The following is a 21,526-nucleotide window of genomic DNA, read 5'->3' on the forward strand; positions in this document are numbered from 1 at the left end:
GCCCTGAACAATTGTGTACATAGAATGCATATATAAAGATAAGCATGTACATATATCAAATGTATACAGAACAATTGCGATGTTTTTTTCCTCATATTCACACATGGAAAAAACGTTGCTATGCACAAAAAAGTGCATCCAGCATTTTATCAGCGCTGATAAAATACAATGGTTACCTTTTATAAAATCCTGTAAATAGTAAATCCTCATTAATACCTCTGGGATGCACACAGTTTAATTTATATATCCATCTGGATTCACTACGCAGGAGGGCCGGTACAACATCACCACTTCTAATGGACATCCGGATTTGTTCTAAACCCACAACATACGTATTTCTAATTTTGCAATTATGCACTTTGTGATAATGCATAGCTACGGTAGAGATTTGTTTACCTTGCTTAAGATGATTATTGGCCAAAGAAATGTTGGATAGGTGCTGCTGTACCCATTTACGCAACTCCTGCGTAGTTTGGCCCACGTACAAGAGTGGGCAAGGACATACCAAGGCATACACCACATTTTTAGATTGACAATTAATGTAGTCATGAAGTGGAAATCTCTTCTGTGTATTAGGATGTACAAACTCATACAGTGTTACAGTGTTGGTGTAAAAGAACAAACTGAGCAATTGCCACATGCAAATGATCCGATGAGAGGAGATCCTGTATGTAAACTGAGGGATGGTCGCACAAAATGACTACGACTCAGTCTCTCAAATTACGGGCTCTTCTGGCTGTAAGTTTCAAGCCAGATGTCATCACTGGAAATATCATTAGCTGTTTTTTTGGAATGACATATTAAACAGATTTGATGCTACGAACAAGGCCCTACAACATCCAAACTTACTTCAGTCCGCAGTGGATATGCTGAAATCTTTGAAGAGCTTTGTGGAGTCAAAAACAGACTATTTTTTTACAATATGAGCAAGAAGCAAAACATTTCAGTGACACAGAAGAGTACTGTGAGGAGCACTCACGACGTCATCCGAGAAATGTCCGATTAACTCACCTGGACTACACAAAGGAACCTGGAAGCCAGTTTTCTCCTAGTGAGAAGTTTAAGGTTGAAAACTTTTTCCCTGTTATAGATCATGTTGCTACATCTCTTTCGGATAGATTATCTTCCTATGAAGTAATTGCTTAAAGGTTTGGCATTCTCGGCAATCATGCAGTAGCCACTCCACAATAAATCTCTTCTGCAGCATGTAACTTGGCGAATATACAAGTGTTGAAGATCTAGATGCAGCTTCACTTATTATTATTTATTTATAGAGCACCATTGATTCCATGGTGCTGTACCTGAGAAGGGGTTACTTACAGAATTCATATACAAATTACTTTAGACAGACTGGTACAGAGGGAAAAGTACCCTGCCTTTGCGGCTTACATTCTATAGGATTTTGGGGAGGAGACAGTATGTAGGGTGTTGGTTCGGGCGGTAGTTTCAGCACGGTGGTGAGGCGGTGGTGACGCAGTGGGGTCATTGGAGATTATAGGCAGTTCTGAACAGATGAGTTTTCAAGTTCCGTTTGATGCTTGTGAGTGTAGCAGATAATCTGACGTGTTGTGGCAGCAAATTCCAGAAGACAGGGGATGCTCGGGAGACATCTTGGAGGAGGTTGCATGAGGAGCGAATGAGAGAAGAGGAGATCTTGGGAGGACCAGAGGTTATGTGTTGGAGTGTAGCGGGAGATTAGTTCGGAGACGTACGGAGGAGACAGATTATGGACAGCTTTGTAGGTCAGTGTTAGTTTGAATTGGATATGGTGGAGGACTGGGAGCCAATGGAGGGATTTGCAAGGGGGAGAAGTGGGGTGATGTTAAAGAGAAAGGTGGATCATTCGTGCAGCAGAATTAAGAATGAACTGGAGAGGTGCGAGATGGTTAGCAGGGAGGCCACAGAGGATGTTGCAGTAATCAAGGCGGGAGATGATGAGGGCATCCACTAGCAATTTTAAAGATTGAGGAAAGGATGGATTCTGGAAATATTTTTGAGTTGAAGACGGCAGGAGGTGACGAGGGAATGGATATGTGGTATGAAGGACAAGGCAGAGAAGAGGGTCACTCCGAGGCACCGAACTTTGGGTACTGGGGAGAGCGCGATATTGCTTATTGTAATAGATCAGTTGGGAAGTGTAGGTGAGATGGAGGAAATATGATTAGTTCAGTTTTGGCCACATTGAGTTTTAGGAAGCGAGAGGAGAAGGAGGATACAGCCAATAGCCAATCCTGGATTCTGGACAGCAGAGATGTGACATCTGGGCCAGAGAGGTAGATCAGAGTGTCATCAGCGTATAGGTGGTACTGGAAGCCATGGGACTTTATGAGCTGTCTCAGGCCAAATGTATAGATGGAAAAGAGTAAGGGTCCCAGGACAGAGCCTTGAGGGACGCCCACAGAGGACGGGATCAAGAGGTTGTGTGGGGGGTGGGAGACACTAAAAGTGCGGTTGCAAAGGTATGAAGCGATCCAAGAGAGGGCAAGATCTCTGACACCAAGGGAAGAGAGGATCTGTAGTAGGAGGGAGTGGCCGACAGTGCCAAAGGCTGAGGACAGGTTTCGAAGTAGGAGTATAGAGAAGTGATTATCTTTGGCAGTAAGTCATTTGTGATTTTAGTCAGGGCAGTTCATTTAGTCAGAGTACATTCCCAAATATTGAAATTCTTTTGCGGATGTAATTGGTCTTGATGGTAACCAACTGCAGCGGAGAGAGATCATTCTCCAAAATGAAGCCAATTAAAAACAGACTTCGCACAAAAATGGGCCATGAACGTCTAACCCACCTTTGCTTGTTAAGCATTGAACATGACATTCTTGTAGAGCTAGACTTTTCAGATCTAATTCAAGAATTTGCTGTGAAAAAATCAAGAAAAGTTCACATCTAAGTTTCCAGTACTTTGGCCTTCCTAAATGTTTCAAAAGGTTTGGAAAACTATGCTCACATTGCGATCAGATATGTTACGTACATCCTTAAAAGCTCAGATATGGTAAGCATAATGCAAATGTGCAACTGGTTGCAGTTGAGACTTGGTCTGTTACATTACTCAGTTTTTCAAAACACCCCCAAGACACAGTACTTTTATGTTGAAAGACACCCACCCATAACCTTCTTTAACTTGTTCAATAAATCAACCTTCTCCATTGCCTGTGTCAGAGACTTATTAGTCTCACTGTTCTTGCAATAATGGTGGCTTTACAAAGAGCAATGTAGCCTATAATTGTTTGGAATGGAGTGACCTTTACATGAAACAATCCCCCTCCACAGGATGGGGAGGAGCAATCTGTATTCTGAGCCACCTTTACAGAAGGCAAATAATCACTAATGGGTGTTTTCAGGCATGCTCTCTAGCAATTTTCTTAACAATAATTTCCCAGTTTAAAGGTACCTTAAAGAATCCGTTTTGGTGATCATGGTAAAACCTTATTTGCTTTAGACATGAAAAATGCCCACCACTACGAGCACCACCGATCTTGAGGAATCTCCCCAGCAGCGGCCAGTCTTTGACGGGCGGATAGGTCTGCCGTCAAAGTGCTTGCGCAGCCTGCTGCGCATGCGCACGGTTCCCTATATACTTGTATGAGAGCTGCTGCTCTCATACAATAGTATGGTGACCTGCGCGTCACCGGTGGGGCGTGGCAGGGAGCTAGCCGAGGCAGGGGGCTGGCCGAGCCACGGAGCGATGAGTCAACCCCCTGCTTCCAGCCTACTGCAGAGCGCCAGGGACAGAGCACTCAAAAGCAGGGAAGATGGCACAACCCCTTTAATCACTTTAACATAAGTAAAGACATGCTTTTAACCCCTTCTTTTTTTTCAGTTCAGTTTTAGTTTAACACATCTGAAAGTATACATGGAATATTGCTGTATTAGGTAAGCAAAGCTGCAAAGTTCTAGTGTGCTTACATATCCATTCCATGCTAATGGTTAGTTTAACCTTTTGTAATAACTTTTATTTCCTAATAGCACACAAGTTATGTTTTAATGTTAACATAAAACATCCAATGATTCTTGTAGTATGTCTTTCTATTCAAACTCCCCCATTATAATGTAGTCAGACTATATACTTGTCTAACATAATGTCCTCCCCTGGATATCATCGACCAGTATAGGTAATATACTCTGGTCTGATAATGCAAATGTCTTCTGCAATTTTAAAGTACCTTCCCTCACCAGAACTGAATGGCCCTGGCAGCTCAATGAGTCTCTTTTATCAGATCCAATATGAGTGCAGGATGTTCGCACTTCTATAACCAATTTCATCTCAGACCATGCAACTGACTATACAGAGCCCCTATTTTTAAATGGGAGGCCCTCAAATGTGTTGGGGGCAGAAGTTCTCATCAAATATGGCACCAGAATAAAAAAAGAGAAGGCCAGAGACCTGTGGTTGGCCCTCCGCAACAAGCCCTCTCTACCGAAACCCTCTAAAATCTCCTTAAGGCTAAACAGGAAGTGAAATTCCTGCTACACACATCCTTCAAACACATGAACCAAATTGGTTGTAGAAAATTTTATGAATTTGGAAATAAGCCAGGTAGAATGCTGACTAGGGCCTAGAAGTCTAGAATTTCTAAGAATCTTTTCCCATGCATCATGAATACCCATGACACCATAGTCAACACCACTGAAGAGATTATGGCTATCTTCCGGTTTTATTATTCTAAACTATACAATTTAACCATCCCTGTGGAACCTCCCTTAGACATGCCCTTGCCTTTTTCCATGTTCGCACCAGAAGAGGTTAGGGAGCTGGACGCTCTCTTTGACCTCTAACAGTTGTCAAGTACTATCCAGGGCTTACCGGGTAATAAAAGTCCAGGCTCTGATAATTTCACATCCCTGTTTTAAAAATCTTTCTCCAAAGAACTTACATTACTAATGTTTCAAGCTTTTAGTTCCATTTCTAACTCATCCCCATCCCCCCAATCTACTTCTGCTCATATCACTATAATCCCTAAAGCGGGGAAGGAACCCCATTCCTGTGCTAGCTTCCGCCCAATCTCCCTTCTCAATGTGGATACTAAGCTTTATGCCAAAATGATTGCAAATAGACTGAACCCCTCTTCTCCCCTCCCTGATACATCCAGACCAGGTCAGATTTGTTCCCAATAGGGACATGGACATTAGGGTTAGGAGGTTAGGGTTAGTATTAAAGAGGATGTTTTCATGGAATTTTTATAGTGTGTCCACCCATACCCTGTCCACCGCCATTAACTTGAGAACGGCGGCATCTATATGCAAAGAAGTGGTGTCTAGGTATAGTAAAGTAGCCATGTGCTACGCAATGAAACCACCTATAGCGCCACCTGGTGGAAAACAACAGAGTTAGCATTTTTATTTAGAAAACGGAACGAGATAGAGAAATAAAGTGAATTACGAAGTTGTAGGGCATCATCAATTTAATACGAATTGACACCTTGCATACAGAAATGCTATGATTAAAACGTGTAAAACTCACAAGGCTGCGGACGTGAAGCGATACCTCATGGATACCTTCCTACAAGTCATTGGGTATGGTGGCTGCGTGGAGTGGCCCACAAACTCACCTGACCTGACCCCAATGGACTTTCTGTGAGGTCACATCAAACAGCAGGTGTATGCGACCCCTCCACCAGCATTGCAGGACCTACGACGACGTATCACAGATGCTTGTGCAAACGTGTCACCTGCCATATTGCACAACGTGCAGCAAGATATAGTATGCTGTCCAGAGTCCAGATGTGCATTGCAGCTGATGGTGGCCACTTTGAGCATCAAGTTAAATGAGCGCCATACTGTATGCGTGGCCATCATTCAATGTTTTGGGGGAGTCATGGGTTCTCAAGTTATTGGCGGTGGACAGGATATGGGTGGACACACTGTAAACTCTTAACTAAACAAAAAAGTGCAGGTTTGTTATAATGCTATATATCAGACTAGCTCAGTCAAATTACTATGTCAATATTTACCTCTGGAGTAATGCTTGGAGCACCTGGCTGCGTGTCCCGCCACCCCTGACGCCATTTCGACTCACTTCTTCAAAAGGGGTGTGTCAGGGTGGGGAAATGTTAAGGTTAATATGTGGTGATTCATCCAATGGTTGAAGCGGATGAGTCACAAGAACCAATCCGCTTCTAGCACATGATTTTGGTGTTGACGGTGCATGATGTTGTTTCCACCTACGTCTGCGCAATGTAACTTACGTGTTGCGCGTGCTGGACCGCAAGCGTGACACTCTCTTGATCACATGATATGCGCACCCAGACGTTTGAGGAGCAGAAGCCAACGCATGCGCACTACCAAAAGCTGAATACCGTTGGAATAATATTGTGTATCACACTAAATATTGGAAATAGCTACTGGACAGTATTCACTGAATGAGAACAAGAATAGCAAAGTGAATATAGAAATGATAATAAACGCCTAAAACGTACCTTTTAATAATATATCAATAAAAAAGTCCAAATCAGACCATGGAATAAAAGACAAACAGACAAGGACAATTGTATATGTAACAATAACAAAAGAGGGTAACGCCAGGCAATGGTCACCCCTCAGGTAACAATACATGCCAGTCACCTTACATAAAAAAGGCCCTGAACAATCATAAACAGGACCAACTTGCTGTCGTCTCAAGAACAGCCCTGATACAAGTAAATAAAAGGGAACCGTCTTACCCAATCCACCGTAATTCCCTCTGATTGTATGATAAGTATCCCTGCTGGGTGATGTGGCTAGTTCAGGGAGAGACAGGGGAGAGTACGCTCTGTGATAGCTTGGTGATACGGTCTATGGAAGTGTCGCTATGATACAGTGATGCCACTGACAGGACAGATGAGTTTTTCTGAAAACGATGGTAAACAATAACAAGATTTATTATCTCAAAACTTGCCCCTGTTTGTATAGGGAAGGAAAAATACAAACTAGTAAAATAAACAGTGCAACTCAAACAAATTGTACAAGAGGATTATGTTTCCAATTTTACTACCAGGAGAACAGTCACATACTCTTGGTCCCTAAAAAGGAGATGTCTTCCCTGGGGCCAATAATACCACCCCCCTCCCTTAAATATGACTGGATCTACACAGGGTTAATTCCAAAGGGTAAGCCGTAATATGTGTCTTTTCTGCTGGTTCACAATCTTAACCCTATTCCTGATCAATACACTCTCTGGGATCCCAATATGACCAAAACTCAGCTGTATAGCTAAGCAGAATTCAACCCGAGTTTACTAACAAAAATAACATAAGTGACCATATTCAATTCCCATTTACATGAAATAGAAATATTAACAATCTCATTTGAATAACACGCTCTGCGGGAAAATCCAATCCGAACAGGAGGGTGCCTTGGGGAACTTCACCACGGACTGTGGCCATTCTAAACTTCGGTATCAACACTCATTGGGAAGATCATTACAGTTCGTGCCTCACTGACACCGTCCCATAGAGACCAGATATTTAGGTTGGTCTAAATACCTAACTAACCCTAGCTAAACTCGTTGGACTGGTCAAGGAGAATTTAGAATAGAACGAATAACATGAGGTACCTCCTCCTTGTTTTGGATATAGAGTGATTTATTCTTCCACGAGCGCCGTGTCACACTTCACAAATTGGCCGGCTCTTTTCAAATGACCTTCCGTTGTTGGTCTTCTTTCTTTTTCACACTCTCCACCGAACGGAAATTGAGGATAAATGTCCCAGACGTCACCAGTCACAGGGGCACACAACACAAAAACACTGCTCGGCTCAGCTTCGTCTCCGTGGCAACCAACCCACCAACCCCTAGGCTAGCTGTCTTTTATCATATACCCAAAATTCATAAAACATTGCTGAACCCCCCGGGGCGTCCAATTATCTCAGGGATTGGCTGTCTAACAGCCAATCTATCGAGGTATGTGGATATTTATCTCCAGAAATGTATTCCGTTACTACCGGCCTATCTGAAAGACAGCACCCAAGTATTACAGCTCCTGCAGGAAGTCAAATGGGAGAAAAATTACATTTTGGGGTCTATTGATGTGACATCCTTGTATACCACTATTGAACATCACAAAGGCTGTGAAGCTTCAAAATATTTTCTAACTAAATCAGGTTTATTTCCTCAAGATCAAATTGATTTTTTGGAGGAATGTATCCAATTTATCCTAAACCATAATTATTTTCGAGATGGGCTCCAATACTTTCTACAACGGTGGGGGACTGCTATGGGGACCAGGTTCGCCCCGAGCTACGCAAACCTGTATATGGGGAGGTGGGAGGAGGCATCCATATACCCTGGCGGCGTGCTCCGGGAGAACCTGGTCCTCTGGCGTCGCTTCATCGATGACGTTTTATTTATTTGGTCAGGTGATTAAAAAATCCTTAATTGAATTCTTGGAGAATCTAAATGTCAATGAGTATCATTTGAAGCTTACTCATAAAATAAAAATTTTCTTGACTTAAACATCTTCGTTGAAAATAATAAAATTCAAACTAAAACCTACCATAAGCCCACCGACACTAATAGCTACATTTCCTTAAAGAGTTGCCATTTGCCTAGTTGCCTTCTTAATGTCCCAAAAAGCCAGTATATTAGAGCTTATAGAAATTGTAGCAAAGTGGAGGACTTTGATTTGGAGGCAGGCCGCTTAGCACAGAAATTTGAACAAAAAGGATATAAGGAGGAATTCCTGGAGAATGTATATTTACAGACGAAACAAATTGAAAGAAAAAATTTACTCCAAAACAAATTATTGGAACCTGTACCCCCCAAATCTAGTGAACTGAATATACCCATAATTCTCCAGTATACTACACAAGTGAAGTTTCTAAAAAATATTATCAAAAAATATTGGAGCCTCTTAAGGGAGGATAAAATAATAGGGGCTGTATTACCTGTAAACCCCAAACTTGTGTACAAAAAGGCCAACAATAACGGTAATTTGGTGGCACCAACTATACGGAGAACCATATTGCCTAGTAAGGGAGGGATATATGGTCTAAAAGGCTACTTTCCATGTAAAAAATGTATTGTTTGTAAAAATACAAAAAATAGTGCACGGAAAAATTTCTGGCAAGGACAGGAGGAAATAATTATTAAAGACCTAATTACCTGTCGAACAAAGGGGGTTATATATTGTATTCAGTGCCCCTGCCAAAAAAGATATGTCGGCCGAACTACAAGACCCCTATGGAAGAGGGTGGGCGAACATATCAGAAGTATTAATAATAAATGCAATAAACATCCACTGTCCAAGCACTATTTATTAAAACATGGAGGATCCTTTAAAGGATCCCTAGTTTGTGGTATACAAAAAGTGACAAGAGATTGGAGGGGTGGTGACTTTATTAGGAAAATGTCACGGACAGAAAGTAAATGGATTTTTGAGCTAAATACATTAAAGCCGAATGGGCTCAATAATGATATTGAACTGTTTGCTTTTAATTAAATTATGGATTTTAATAAATGTTTTTAATGTTAATTCTTTATATATTTTTTATAATGGCCCTTTATATGTGGATTATGGATCACACTAAATTATTTAAGAGCTATGAGGCAGTTGTCCTGCAATATAGCTAGACTAATAATATTAATTTCATATTAAAATACTAAAATACAAGTATCGTATATATTGAGGATTTTATATATATTGAGGATTACAAATAAATAAAAATAAAAAAAGAATAAACAATAATGAAAATTATGAAAATGCATATATACATAAAAATACAAAAATATATATTAAAAAAAAAAATTTTTGGACTCTATATATAAGAAAAAGTAACCGACAAACAAATTCTTTTTTAATACTATTTCAAGAAATTCCTCTACCTCTATAGCAAAAAATAAAATATTTTATATAAAAAAATAAATAAAAATGTAATGTTATGATTATATATAATTGGTTTTTATGCATATTGATAGGTTTTTTTTTATATATTTTTAAACTTTCTCTCCATGTACTAAGGTATAAATACATATCTATGGATCCCCTAAATGTATTATTATTACGATGTAGTATTTTTGAGGAACCTATATAATAATAAAAAATCTTTGCACTAGCCTATAATATATGCGGTTTTTTATACCTAAGTAGGCTAAATGTTGTGTAATTGGTGAGGGTGACTTTCTGTATAATTAAATCCCATTAAATCTGTGTATAAGTAGTACCCAAATTAACAGCTGAGCTATCCTTGAGGAAGGGGACCGGTAACGCCCCCGAAACGCGCGTCGGATTTGGATTCTTGCTCAGCTCACCGGTCAGGTGAATTGCAATTGGTAGCCTCTCTCCCCCCTTGTGGAGCTCTCCAGCCTTGTATGCGGCAAACGCCCGGGCTGTCACAGAAGGAATAGGAGAAGCTACATGTTTATTTTACTACCGTCCTGGGAGCCAGCACGGGTAGTGCTTTGTCGGCTCTGCTCCGCTTGATCTAGGAGCGCAAATAAAGGACCCCTGCAGGAACAGGAGAAGATGTGTACTTGTTTTACTACCGTCCTGGGAGCCAGCACGGGATAGTGCTCTGTCGGCTCTGCTCCGCTTGGTCTAGGGGCGCAAATAAAGGACCCCTGCACAGAAACAACCTGATATTCACAGAAGGAGAAAGTATCGTGCAGTTGACCAGACTATGGAAATTTGATTCTTGAACCTGACTGCAGGTAAACTCTTATTGGGACATACTTTGTTGCGCCGTGGCTCTGCCTCATTACTACTATATTCCTGGAGTGCAGTATTTTCAAACCTAATAACGGTACCTGGATTGTTGAAATTACTGTTTATAATCTAAAGCCACTATTAAAACCTTCCCTACGGCAAAAATTTTTTTTTTTTCCAGGCTTTTGAAAAATTGTGTTGCAGCGATATTTTCAATTGGCATTGAAGATCCTATGCCTTGAAACGTTATTCAATATATTTTATGAGGTTTTTTTTTTTATAACTGAATGTTTTATTAAATTTTTTAACAGACATAGAAAAAGTACATGGATGCATAGGTATGTCTCACAAGCATGTGAGCAATAACTGTAAACCAAAAATCAGTATACATATCTTATTATCCACTGATACAATAAAAACAGGGGATGTGACAAGACAAACAATACAAGACTAAACAGGGAAGTTTAAGGAAGGGGGGATGGAGTGTGGAGGGTGAATATATCAGGCTTCCATCAAGACCATACCTCACTATTATTCTTTATTGGCCCAATAAGTGTCCCAGAGTGACCAAACACTCTCAAAATGATCTACTGTATTATTTGACAAGGCAGATAGATACTCCATCCTTCTCACATCTTGGATCCGAGATTGGAGATCGGTAAGTGAGGGTGGATGAGCTAACTTCCAGTTGCGGGCAATCAGACATCTAGCTGCTGTAGTTATATGTAACAATAACCGCTTCACTCTTTTCCCCAGCTGAACAAGTGGTATATTTAATAGATAGAATTTAGGATCCAGGGAAACCCGAAGGTCAGTTACTTTATATATAAGGGATTGCACCAACCTCCAGAAACGCTGGATATTGGGGCATACCCAGAATATGTGCGGTATATCTCCCCCTGTAGCTCCACACCTCCAACAATTGTCAGGTATAGCTGGGTTTAGTTTATGTAGTAGTGATGGGGTGTGATACCAATACATAACTAATTTATACTGATTTTCCTTATAGACATAGCATGAGGATGTCTTAGAGGCAGTATCCCAGATCCGTTTCCACATACACAAGGGAATGCTCTCACCAAGGAAATCTTCCAATTTCCTCATATACAGTTAGGTCCAGAAATATTTGGACAGTGACACAATTTTCGCGAGTTGGGCTCTTCATGCCACCACATTGGATTTGAAATGAAACCTCTACAACAGAATTCAAGTGCAGATTGTAACGTTTAATTTGAAGGTTTGAACAAAAATATCTGATAGAAATTGTAGGAATTGTACACATTTCTTTACAAACACTCCACATTTTAGGAGGTCAAAAGTAATTGGACAAATAAACCAAACCCAAACAAAATATTTTTATTTTCAATATTTTGTTGCGAATCCTTTGGAGGCAATCACTGCCTTAAGTCTGGAACCCATGGACATCACCAAACGCTGGGTTTCCTCCTTCTTAATGCTTTGCCAGGCCTTTACAGCCGCAGCCTTCAGGTCTTGCTTGTTTGTGGGTCTTTCCGTCTTAAGTCTGGATTTGAGCAAGTGAAATGCATGCTCAATTGGGTTAAGATCTGGTGATTGACTTGGCCATTGCAGAATGTTCTACTTTTTTGCACTCATGAACTCCTGGGTAACTTTGGCTGTATGCTTGGGGTCATTGTCCATCTGTACTATGAAGCGCCGTCCGATCAACTTTGAGGCATTTGGCTGAATCTGGGCTGAAAGTATATCCCGGTACACTTCAGAATTCATCCGGCTACTCTTGTCTGCTGTTATGTCATCAATAAACACAAGTGACCCAGTGCCATTGAAAGCCATGCATGCCCATGCCATCACGTTGCCTCCACCATGTTTTACAGAGGATGTGGTGTGCCTTGGATCATGTGCCGTTCCCTTTCTTCTCCAAACTTTTTTCTTCCCATCATTCTGGTACAGATTGATCTTTGTCTCATCTGTCCATAGAATACTTTTCCAGAACTGAGCTGGCTTCATGAGGTGTTTTTCAGCAAATTTAACTCTGGCCTGTCTATTTTTGGAATTGATGAATGGTTTGCATCTAGATGTGAACCCTTTGTATTTACTTTCATGGAGTCTTCTCTTTACTGTTGACTTAGAGACAGATAGACCTACTTCACTGAGTGTTCTGGACTTCAGTTGATGTTGTGAACGGGTTCTTCTTCACCAAAGAAAGTATGCGGCGATCATCCACCACTGTTGTCATCCGTGGACGCCCAGGCCTTTTTGAGTTCCCAAGCTCACCAGTCAATTCCTTTTTTCTCAGAATGTACCCGACTGTTGATTTTGCTACTCCAAGCATGTCTGCTATCTCTCTGATGGATTTTTTCTTTTTTTTCAGCCTCAGGATGTTCTGCTTCACCTCAATTGAGAGTTCCTTAGACCGCATGTTGTCTTGTCACAGCAACAGCTTCCAAATGCAAAACCACACACCTGTAATCAACCCCAGACCTTTTAACTACTTCATTGATTACAGGTTAACGAGGGAGACGCCTTCAGAGTTAATTGCAGCCCTTAGAGTCCCTTGTCCAATTACTTTTGGTCCCTTGAAAAAGAGGAGGCTATGCATTACAGAGCTATGATTCCTAAACCCTTTCTCCGATTTGGATGTGAAAACTCTCATATTGCAGCTGGGAGTGTGCACTTTCAGCCCATATTATATATATAATTGTATTTCTGAACATGTTTTTGTAAACAGCTAAAATAACAAAACTTGTGTCACTGTCCAAATATTTCTGGACCTAACTGTATGTATGATCTGGCTTGTCTCTTGGGCAGGGGGTAATTAAAATACGATATATATCTGAGATGAGGCCTTTAGTAGAGACCCCAGCTCTGCATAATCTCTCAAAAAGTGTAGGGGTGGAGACTTCTAGGGAGGTAAAAAGGGAGTGCATCAGGTGTCTAACTTGTAAATAGCGATATTGGGAATTGCCAGGGAGATTAAATTTATCAGCTATGGTGGCGTAGGGGAGAAGGACTCTGGAACGTGCATCTACTATGTCAGCAAAGCAAAAGAGTATCCTGTCAAACCATGTTTTAGTCGCTGTACCCTGCATACCGTCTGGCATTTTGGGATTGAAAAGAAAAGAAGTCAAGGGAGAGTGTTCGGATTGAAGTGGAAACTTTTTGACACAACAGTCTCATATCCTCTTTGTGAAGGCTATAGGGCCCAGAGTATGTGCGTCAGGCTTGTTTGATGAGGTGCCCCAGAGGTAGGAATTGGGGTGTATTGGGGCGAGCCATAACTTCTCTATTTCCATCCATCTAGAGAAGGCACTGCGATTAGACCATGCAGGGATGTGACGTAAGTGTACTGCCCAATAGTACTGTTACGGGGGCTGTCTGATAATAACTTAAAGGAGTATCAGACAGTCAGGGTCCACCGTGCAAAGACTCTGCTGCAGACTATGGCAGAGTGCAATACCTCTGTTAACTCACAGAAGGATATAATAAGTAAGTAAAGCAATTCCTCCCTTACTTGGAGGGTGTGTGGAATGATCTCTGTTAATAATCACAGAGACAAAGGCAATGTGTGCGAAATGGCACCTACCTAGGTCCGCTCTTCTAGTGGTGCAAAAGAGACGAACAGCAGCGTAAGCCGCACAAAACTCCTACCTGCGTTCGCTCCACTAGTGTGCGAGGACACGAACCACTAGATATGGCACCTGCCTAGGTCCGCTCTTCTAGTGGTGCAAAAGAGACGAACAGCAGCGTAAGCCGCACAAAGCTCCTACCTCTGTTCGCTCCCCTAGTGTGCGAGGATACGAACAACTGCCAGACGCAGTATAAGGAACGTTACCCTAGCGGCAACGTCCACCTACGAGTCGAACCACAAGGCCCAGCTAGACCATGTGCCTCAGGCACCTGCCTATGTCCGCTCCCCTAAGAGGTAAGGATACGGACAGCAGCCGAAGCTGTAAGGTATAAGAACGCTACCCTGCCGGTAGCGCTCACCTAGCATAGACAGAGGAATGCCTAGAGGAACGCGCACAGAGCGTCTACTCTTATGCATGAACCAAGAGGACTGAGCGCCATGCGGCGTGTGTCAGGGTCTTATATAGAACGACAGGAGTGACGTCATGCTGGCCTATCACCGAGTAAGGCATCACAAGCACATGACCAGCGACCAATCGGCATAGAAGGTGTCAGAGACATGTGACCTCGTGTCAGCGATGATGTCACCCGCACATGTGCAATGGCTCCAAGATAGGACTTAGTCTCCGGCGCTCGCACATGTGCAGTAGCAAGAAATCTGGACTTAGTCTCCAGCGCTCGCACATGTGCAGTAGCAAGAAATCTGGACATAGTCTCCAGTGCTCGCAGCAACCGTAACAAGTACCTAGTAATATCAGGGACTCCTAGGCCTCCTCTCAGTTTACTGTCAAACAAAGTCGCTTTCTTAATTCTATGTCTCTTGTGGGCCCAAACGAATTGAAGTGTAACAGACTGAATATTGCGCAACTCTTTGTATGGTACACACACCGGAAGGGTCTCAAATAGGTAAAGTAGCTTCGGCAACACAGACATTTTGACTGCAGAGATTCTTCCAAACAGAGACAATGGGAGCTTGTTCCAATTGAGCAGGAGCCTTTTTATCTCAGTAAATAAGCTAGGATAGTTCTGCTGGTATAATAGCTTATACTTAGATGTTAGTTGTATCCCCAGGTATGTCAAGGATATATTTTTCCATTTATAATTGTAGTTTTCCTGTAAGGAAGAAACTCGCCCCTGTGGAATATTAATAGGCAGGGCTTCCGTTTTGTTCTGATTGACCTTATACCCTGACAGCCTTCCAAATTGTAGTAATAAGGAATGCAAATTCGGGAGGGTGGTATGTGGTTGGGACAAAATCAATAGGACATCATCCGCATATAAGGATAGCTTAAACTCCTTGTCTCTCACCATTACTCCACGTATATTAGGGTCAATGCGAATAGCAGCAGCCAATGGCTCAATACACATAAAAAAGAGAAGGGGGGACAAAGGGCATCCCTGACGAGTGCCATTGTGTATTTGAAAGGGTTGAGATGTGGCATAAGGAAGCTTGACCGAGGCTGAGGGGCATGAATATAGACTTTTCAGGGCAGTAATGAATGCACCCGAAATTCCAAAATGATGCAATGTTTCAAACATGAATGGCCACCCCAGACGGTCAAACGCCTTCTCCGCATCCAAACTAAGAAGGAGTGCTTCACTCTCTGTCTTATTAACAACTTCTACTAAGTCAATGATCTTCCTGGTGTTGTCCCCCTCTTACCTACATGGGACAAAACCCACCTGTATTAGGTGAGGGAGCAGGACCGAAAGACGTAGAGCCAGTAGTTTAGTAAAAATTTTCAAATCAGCATTAAGTAGTGCTATGGGCCTATAATTGGCACATTCCAGACCATCCATCCCCGGTTTGGGTATGAGCGTAATATAAGAATGTAACATACTTGTGGGTATAGGGGAGCCCGTGAGGAAGCTATTAAATAATTTAACTAAATAAGGGGTAAGTCGATCCGCAAATGCCTTGTAGTAAAAATATGTCAGACCATCTGGACCCGGTGATTTTCCATTAGGAAGTAATTTAAGCACCTCTTCTACCTATTCACACGAGATTTCTTTATTCAGTGTGTTTGCAGCATTCTTAGTAGAGTAGGCAGCTTACATTGCTCAAGAAAGGAGTGGATTAGCTCCCTCTGTCTTCCTGGGTCTGCAGGAAGAGAGCTAGACAAAGAGTACAGTCTCGACAGATAATCCTGAAAGATCTTTGCAACTTTAGTGGGGTCATAGAAAATATTCCCCCCGAATCTCTCAAGGCATAAACGGATGAGTTCCCCCTATCCTCTCTAAGTTGGCGGGCCAAAAGGGAGTGAGATTTATTTCCTTTGTCATAGTATTTATGCCTACTATAAAGTAGTAATTTTTCTGTTATACTGACCGCTAGATCTTTCAGTTGGGCACGGGTCTTTACCATAGCTCTAAGGGTACATATTGATGGGTTAAGGGCCATCCTATTTTCTAAGTCTCTAAGACTTCTGAGAAGCTGATTTCTCTGATATAGTCTATCTCTTTTGATACGGGAGCTTAATGCTATGCATTGCCCTCTAAAGACAGCCTTATGGGCTTCCCAAACAGTGGAAAAATTAGGCACTGACCCCTTGTTCTCGAAGTATTCTATCAGTCCTGCTTCCAGTTTGTCTCTGTAGGGAGTTCTCTTGAGGAGGGACTCATTGAGCCTCCAGTGGCAGACTCTTGTACGTGAAGTTGTCTGATCTAGGGTGAGAGTCATTGGCGCGTGGTCTGATCACGTTATTGAAACAATATCTACACTGCTCGTCAATCTAAGGGCTTGAACGTTGCCAAAGAAGAAATCGATCCTGGTGTGTGTACCATGAGGGGGAGAGTAGAAGGTAAAGGTTTTTTCAGAGGGATGTTTAACTCGCCACAAATCAAATAAGGCAAACCTGCGGATCAGTCTTCGAAAGGCAGCTGTCAATTTACGCTGAGACGGGCTCGACAATTGATTGTTAATGGTCAACCTGTCTAAAGAGTCAGAGAAAATAGTGTTAAAATCTCCACCCACAATCCACGCTGAGGAGGGAAGGCGTGTGAGTTTGAGGAATACCCGGTTCAAAAAGAGGATCTGGGAGGTGTTAGGGGCATAAATGTTACACAAAAGGATTGGAACTTCCTTATATGTCTCTTGTAGGATAAGGTATCTACCCTGTGGGTCTGCCAGGGAGGTAGTAACTTGAATAAGACAGGTTCTTGATATCAAAATCGCCACACCGGCTTTTTTCCTTTCCTGGGAGGCTAGAAAAATCGTGGGGTACAGATGTTTAGCAAAATTGCAGTTCCCATTGAGGTTCAAGTGCGTTTTCTGCAAGAAAACCACATCAGCTCGCTGGGTCTGCATCTCACCAAGTGCCATACGCCTCTTAATGTTTGAGTTTAGACCCTTAACATTTAACGTTAAAATTTTAACCATATTTTAAGTTGTAGTATAAAGAAAAATTAGCATTACATACGAAGGCTAACCGGGTATTGCCCATTTCAAAATTGCCTAAAGGCCCATGCTGAGTGGTTCTCAATGGGGTACAGAGGATTCCCTCACCACAATTAGGGTAGACACATAGGGGATGGGAAAGCACAATGACAAAACACATAACACATAGATCATAACATTTACATGTCACAAATGTTACCGGAGAGGAGTGAAGCCATGGGCAAAATCCTTTACCTCCGCCACCGTCCTCTCCGGCCAGGGTCAAAGAAGAAAAAATTGGCATAACTTTACCAGTATATAAACCCTAACCTCCTTTACCAACTCTTCCGTAGGAGGAACCAGGGTAACTCTAACCCTTAAAGGGGGTTTGTAGCTACGGACACTCTGCTATCGCAGTCAGTATCGGCAGCTAAATTCAAAACATCTACAAGAGGGGAGTATTCAATTCTCACCGCCCTAGTAGCAAACCAATGCAAATAGTATGAGGAGTCATAACCAGATATATTAATATCAGAAGAGGAAAGAAAAAAGTGAACAGCTACTTATGAAAGAAAGGACCAACCAAAGTCCCTGTAATAAACAAGGGAGGGCATGAAACCCCCCCCAATACCCCCAAGGGGGCTTCAGCTTGACACCATAGATGCAAACAAGGGGCTCCAGTTCCCAGAAGAAAAACAAAATAAATAAAAATTGTCATCTCAGGTTGGAGCTGGTCGTGCCTTAGGCCATGATGAGGGAGATCCCCCCTTAGAGTCCACTTGCTGCCAGATTGGACGGGGTGGACTGGATGGCATCTCTAATTCCAGTTCCACCAGGGAGGGTGAAGGGACTCCCAGGTCAGTGCAGAAAGCTGGGAGGTCCCGAGTTGAGCGAAGCACATCCGTACGACAATCTTTTGAGGCTATGAGGGCAAACGGGTACCCCCAGCAGTATCGGATGCCCTTATCTTTTAAGGATGCAAGAAGTGGCTGCAGGTGTCTTCTTTTCTGTAAGGTGATCCAAGAAAGATCAGGGAATAATTGGATCCGAGTCCCTTGGTATTCAATTCTCTCTGAGGTACGAGCTTTAGCCATAATGGACTCTTTTAGTTGGAAGTCGTGGACGCAGCAAATAATGTCACAAGATTGGTTTTGAGGTTCCCTGGGGTGTAATGCTCTATGCGCTCTGTCCGATTTTATCCTTTGAGTTGTAGGGCGCTCCAGCAGTGTTAAATATGGTTTCAAGAATGGCATGGACATCCTTATTACCTGTGGCTTCAAGGACACCTCTCACTCGGATATTATTACGGCGTCCTCTGTTATCTAGGTCTTCCAGATGTTTGTTAGTTTCACTCAGGGCCTGAGCATAGGAAGTCACGTTTTACTGTAATTTGATGATGTACTGTCTAGTGGCATCGTGATCCCTTTCAACTGAGTCCACTCTATCTGCTAATAGCCCAACATCTTGGCGGATGGAATTAATTTCTGACTTACAGGTTTCTTTCACCTCTGAGATCAGGGATTTGAAGTCTTCCTTGGTAGGAAGGAGATCCAGATACTTTTTTAATTTTCTATGGTCAAAATGGTGTTTCATATCTCCCGACTCAGCCTCTGATGGGGAGTCGGGTGACCCTCCCCCGTCCTCCTGCTGAGACACTAGAGGAGATAGTGAGGGCGTAGAGTCTAGGTCCATATCCGATGGATCCGACCACGCAGTTTTATTTTTCGCTTGAGTACCTTTATGGGTTGATTGTCGTTGTGACTTTGGTGGCATGGGGTCATTCGCAACACAGTCTCTCTTAGTAAGAAACTTGTCCAGAGGGGTCACAAACGGCTGCCCCTTTCTTAATCTGTATGACCAGCCTGGACCTCTTCTCCTCCTCAGCCCAGCCAGATCGTCACCTAGTCTGTGCCGTGTATTATATTTCCTTTCAATATTATTTATTAATGCAACATCATTAAAATTGTAGCTGTCGACTCATGTCCTCTATATGGGCGGTAAGGCGAGCCTCCCCTCTACGCAGACATTATACAGGGGTGTATATCCCTTTCATAGCCCCCTCCTGTAGCAATCTCTTTACAGCAAGCTATTGTTCCAATGACCACTGGATGGCAGTAGAGTGTAATGCAGGGAGTGAGTTTTTATATATAGAAATGGAAGGCTCTGAAAAACACTTCTGTGGGACTGCTACGAGTTTTCTTCCTTATCTCACTTATATCAGGGAAGAGGGGGGTCGGAGTGCCCCTCTCCCTGCACTGCCACAAGACCACACTCAGGCCCCCAGGCCAGGACGGCAGATTACTGCACCGCAGCTCTTCTTCACCCTGCTCAGGACCTTACACTGCTGCCCCTCACTGCTGCTTCCAGGGCTCCTGCTCGTTCCCCTCTTCCAGATCACTGCACCAAGTGCCTCAGTAGCTCCACTCACCCCACCCCCGCTCCAGGAATTTCCCCTCCGCTGCGTGTGTTCACCAGGAGACCGGATCTATTCAATGTGAGTGGTGTCGGCGTTCCTCCTCTCTGAGGGTCACAGACTGTAGCTCCTCGCCGCTGATCACAGGGCGCCCGCTCGCTCCCCTCCTCCAGAGCACTGCCTGGCTTCTGCAGATGCTCCGCTCACCTTGACCACGCTCTGGGACTTCCCTCTGCCACGTGTGCCCACCTGAGATCCAGGCCTTCTCGGGGTGAGTGGTGTCGGTGCTCTTCCTCTCTCTCCTGGTCTGCTGACGTTCCCGGTCGGTGTCTCACGTCTGCAGGGATCTGTTAACTGTCACTGGGTGCTGAATTCAGGTCCAGGAGGGTCACAGTAACCGCTGAACCGGAGTGTTCCACCAGAGCCAAGCCACCATGCGTCTTTCCCGCTCTGCGTCCAGGCCACGCCCCCATATTATATGAGTTTTTAACAGCTGTTTTTGCCACCGGCCGGGGCATTGCAACCAGACACCTGGTATTTGATTGTTGCACTTAATCAACTTTATTCATGTGGTGTATGTTTTTTGTTTTTATTTTTATTTTATGTATTCTATTTTGTGTGTATTGTGCTGAATAAATTTGTGTCTAAAACAGGGATAGCACTATAATAAAACAAACTAAAAAACAAAAAAACCTTTTATTAGCGCTGGTTTATTGGGGTTTTTTATTTTAAAAACTCTCATTTAAAATTACAACACAAAAACACTGATCGGCTCAGCTTCGTCTCCATGGCAACCAACCCACTTCTATTCACAACAAAACTTTATTCATCCTCAACTTAACTGATAGAGCAATGGTGCCATAAAAGTATTTTATAAATCAAGCCGCAAAATTGCATTTTCACTGCATAGTTCGGCTATTATTTACATCACAGTACTCACAAAATTATTCAAGTATTACTTTGTAAACACTTAAGTTTTAAAACAACAGTGAGTGTTGCTGACATCTAGAGGTCAGATGCCATCGTTACAGGTGGGCTTTTTACTCATAGTCAATACCAACACATATCGCTATACACTCTCCTACACTCCACCCCACTTATAATTGGTCGTCCCGACCATCTTTATTTGCATAAATTATAGTCAACACATATTGATCAGGATTATTTCTCTTAGGGGGAATACCAACAGTCTCCCTCTTTGATCTCCGCAGATCAACCTCTGAGGAATAAGCATGTGTGTCAGATGACACCACCACCTCCAGAGGGATTTCCGGATTTTCAGGGATCCTTGGTTGAGTTCTCATTTCTATCTCAGGCTCATCAAAACAATCACACCAGATGTTGTCTGGTTGTTTTGTCAATACCTTTGGCTTGGGTGACCTTGGCATCTCATTTTGTGGTTCTGGGGTGACTGACACACAGCGCTTCAACCAATTTCTATGCATCGTGCGAAAAGGACCATCACTCCCCTCAGGGGTAATCGTATACACACTGCCTTCCGAGGATTCTTTAATCACG

Source organism: Anomaloglossus baeobatrachus, chromosome 3 (genome assembly GCF_048569485.1).
Source record: "Anomaloglossus baeobatrachus isolate aAnoBae1 chromosome 3, aAnoBae1.hap1, whole genome shotgun sequence".
NCBI lineage: Eukaryota > Metazoa > Chordata > Amphibia > Anura > Aromobatidae > Anomaloglossus > Anomaloglossus baeobatrachus.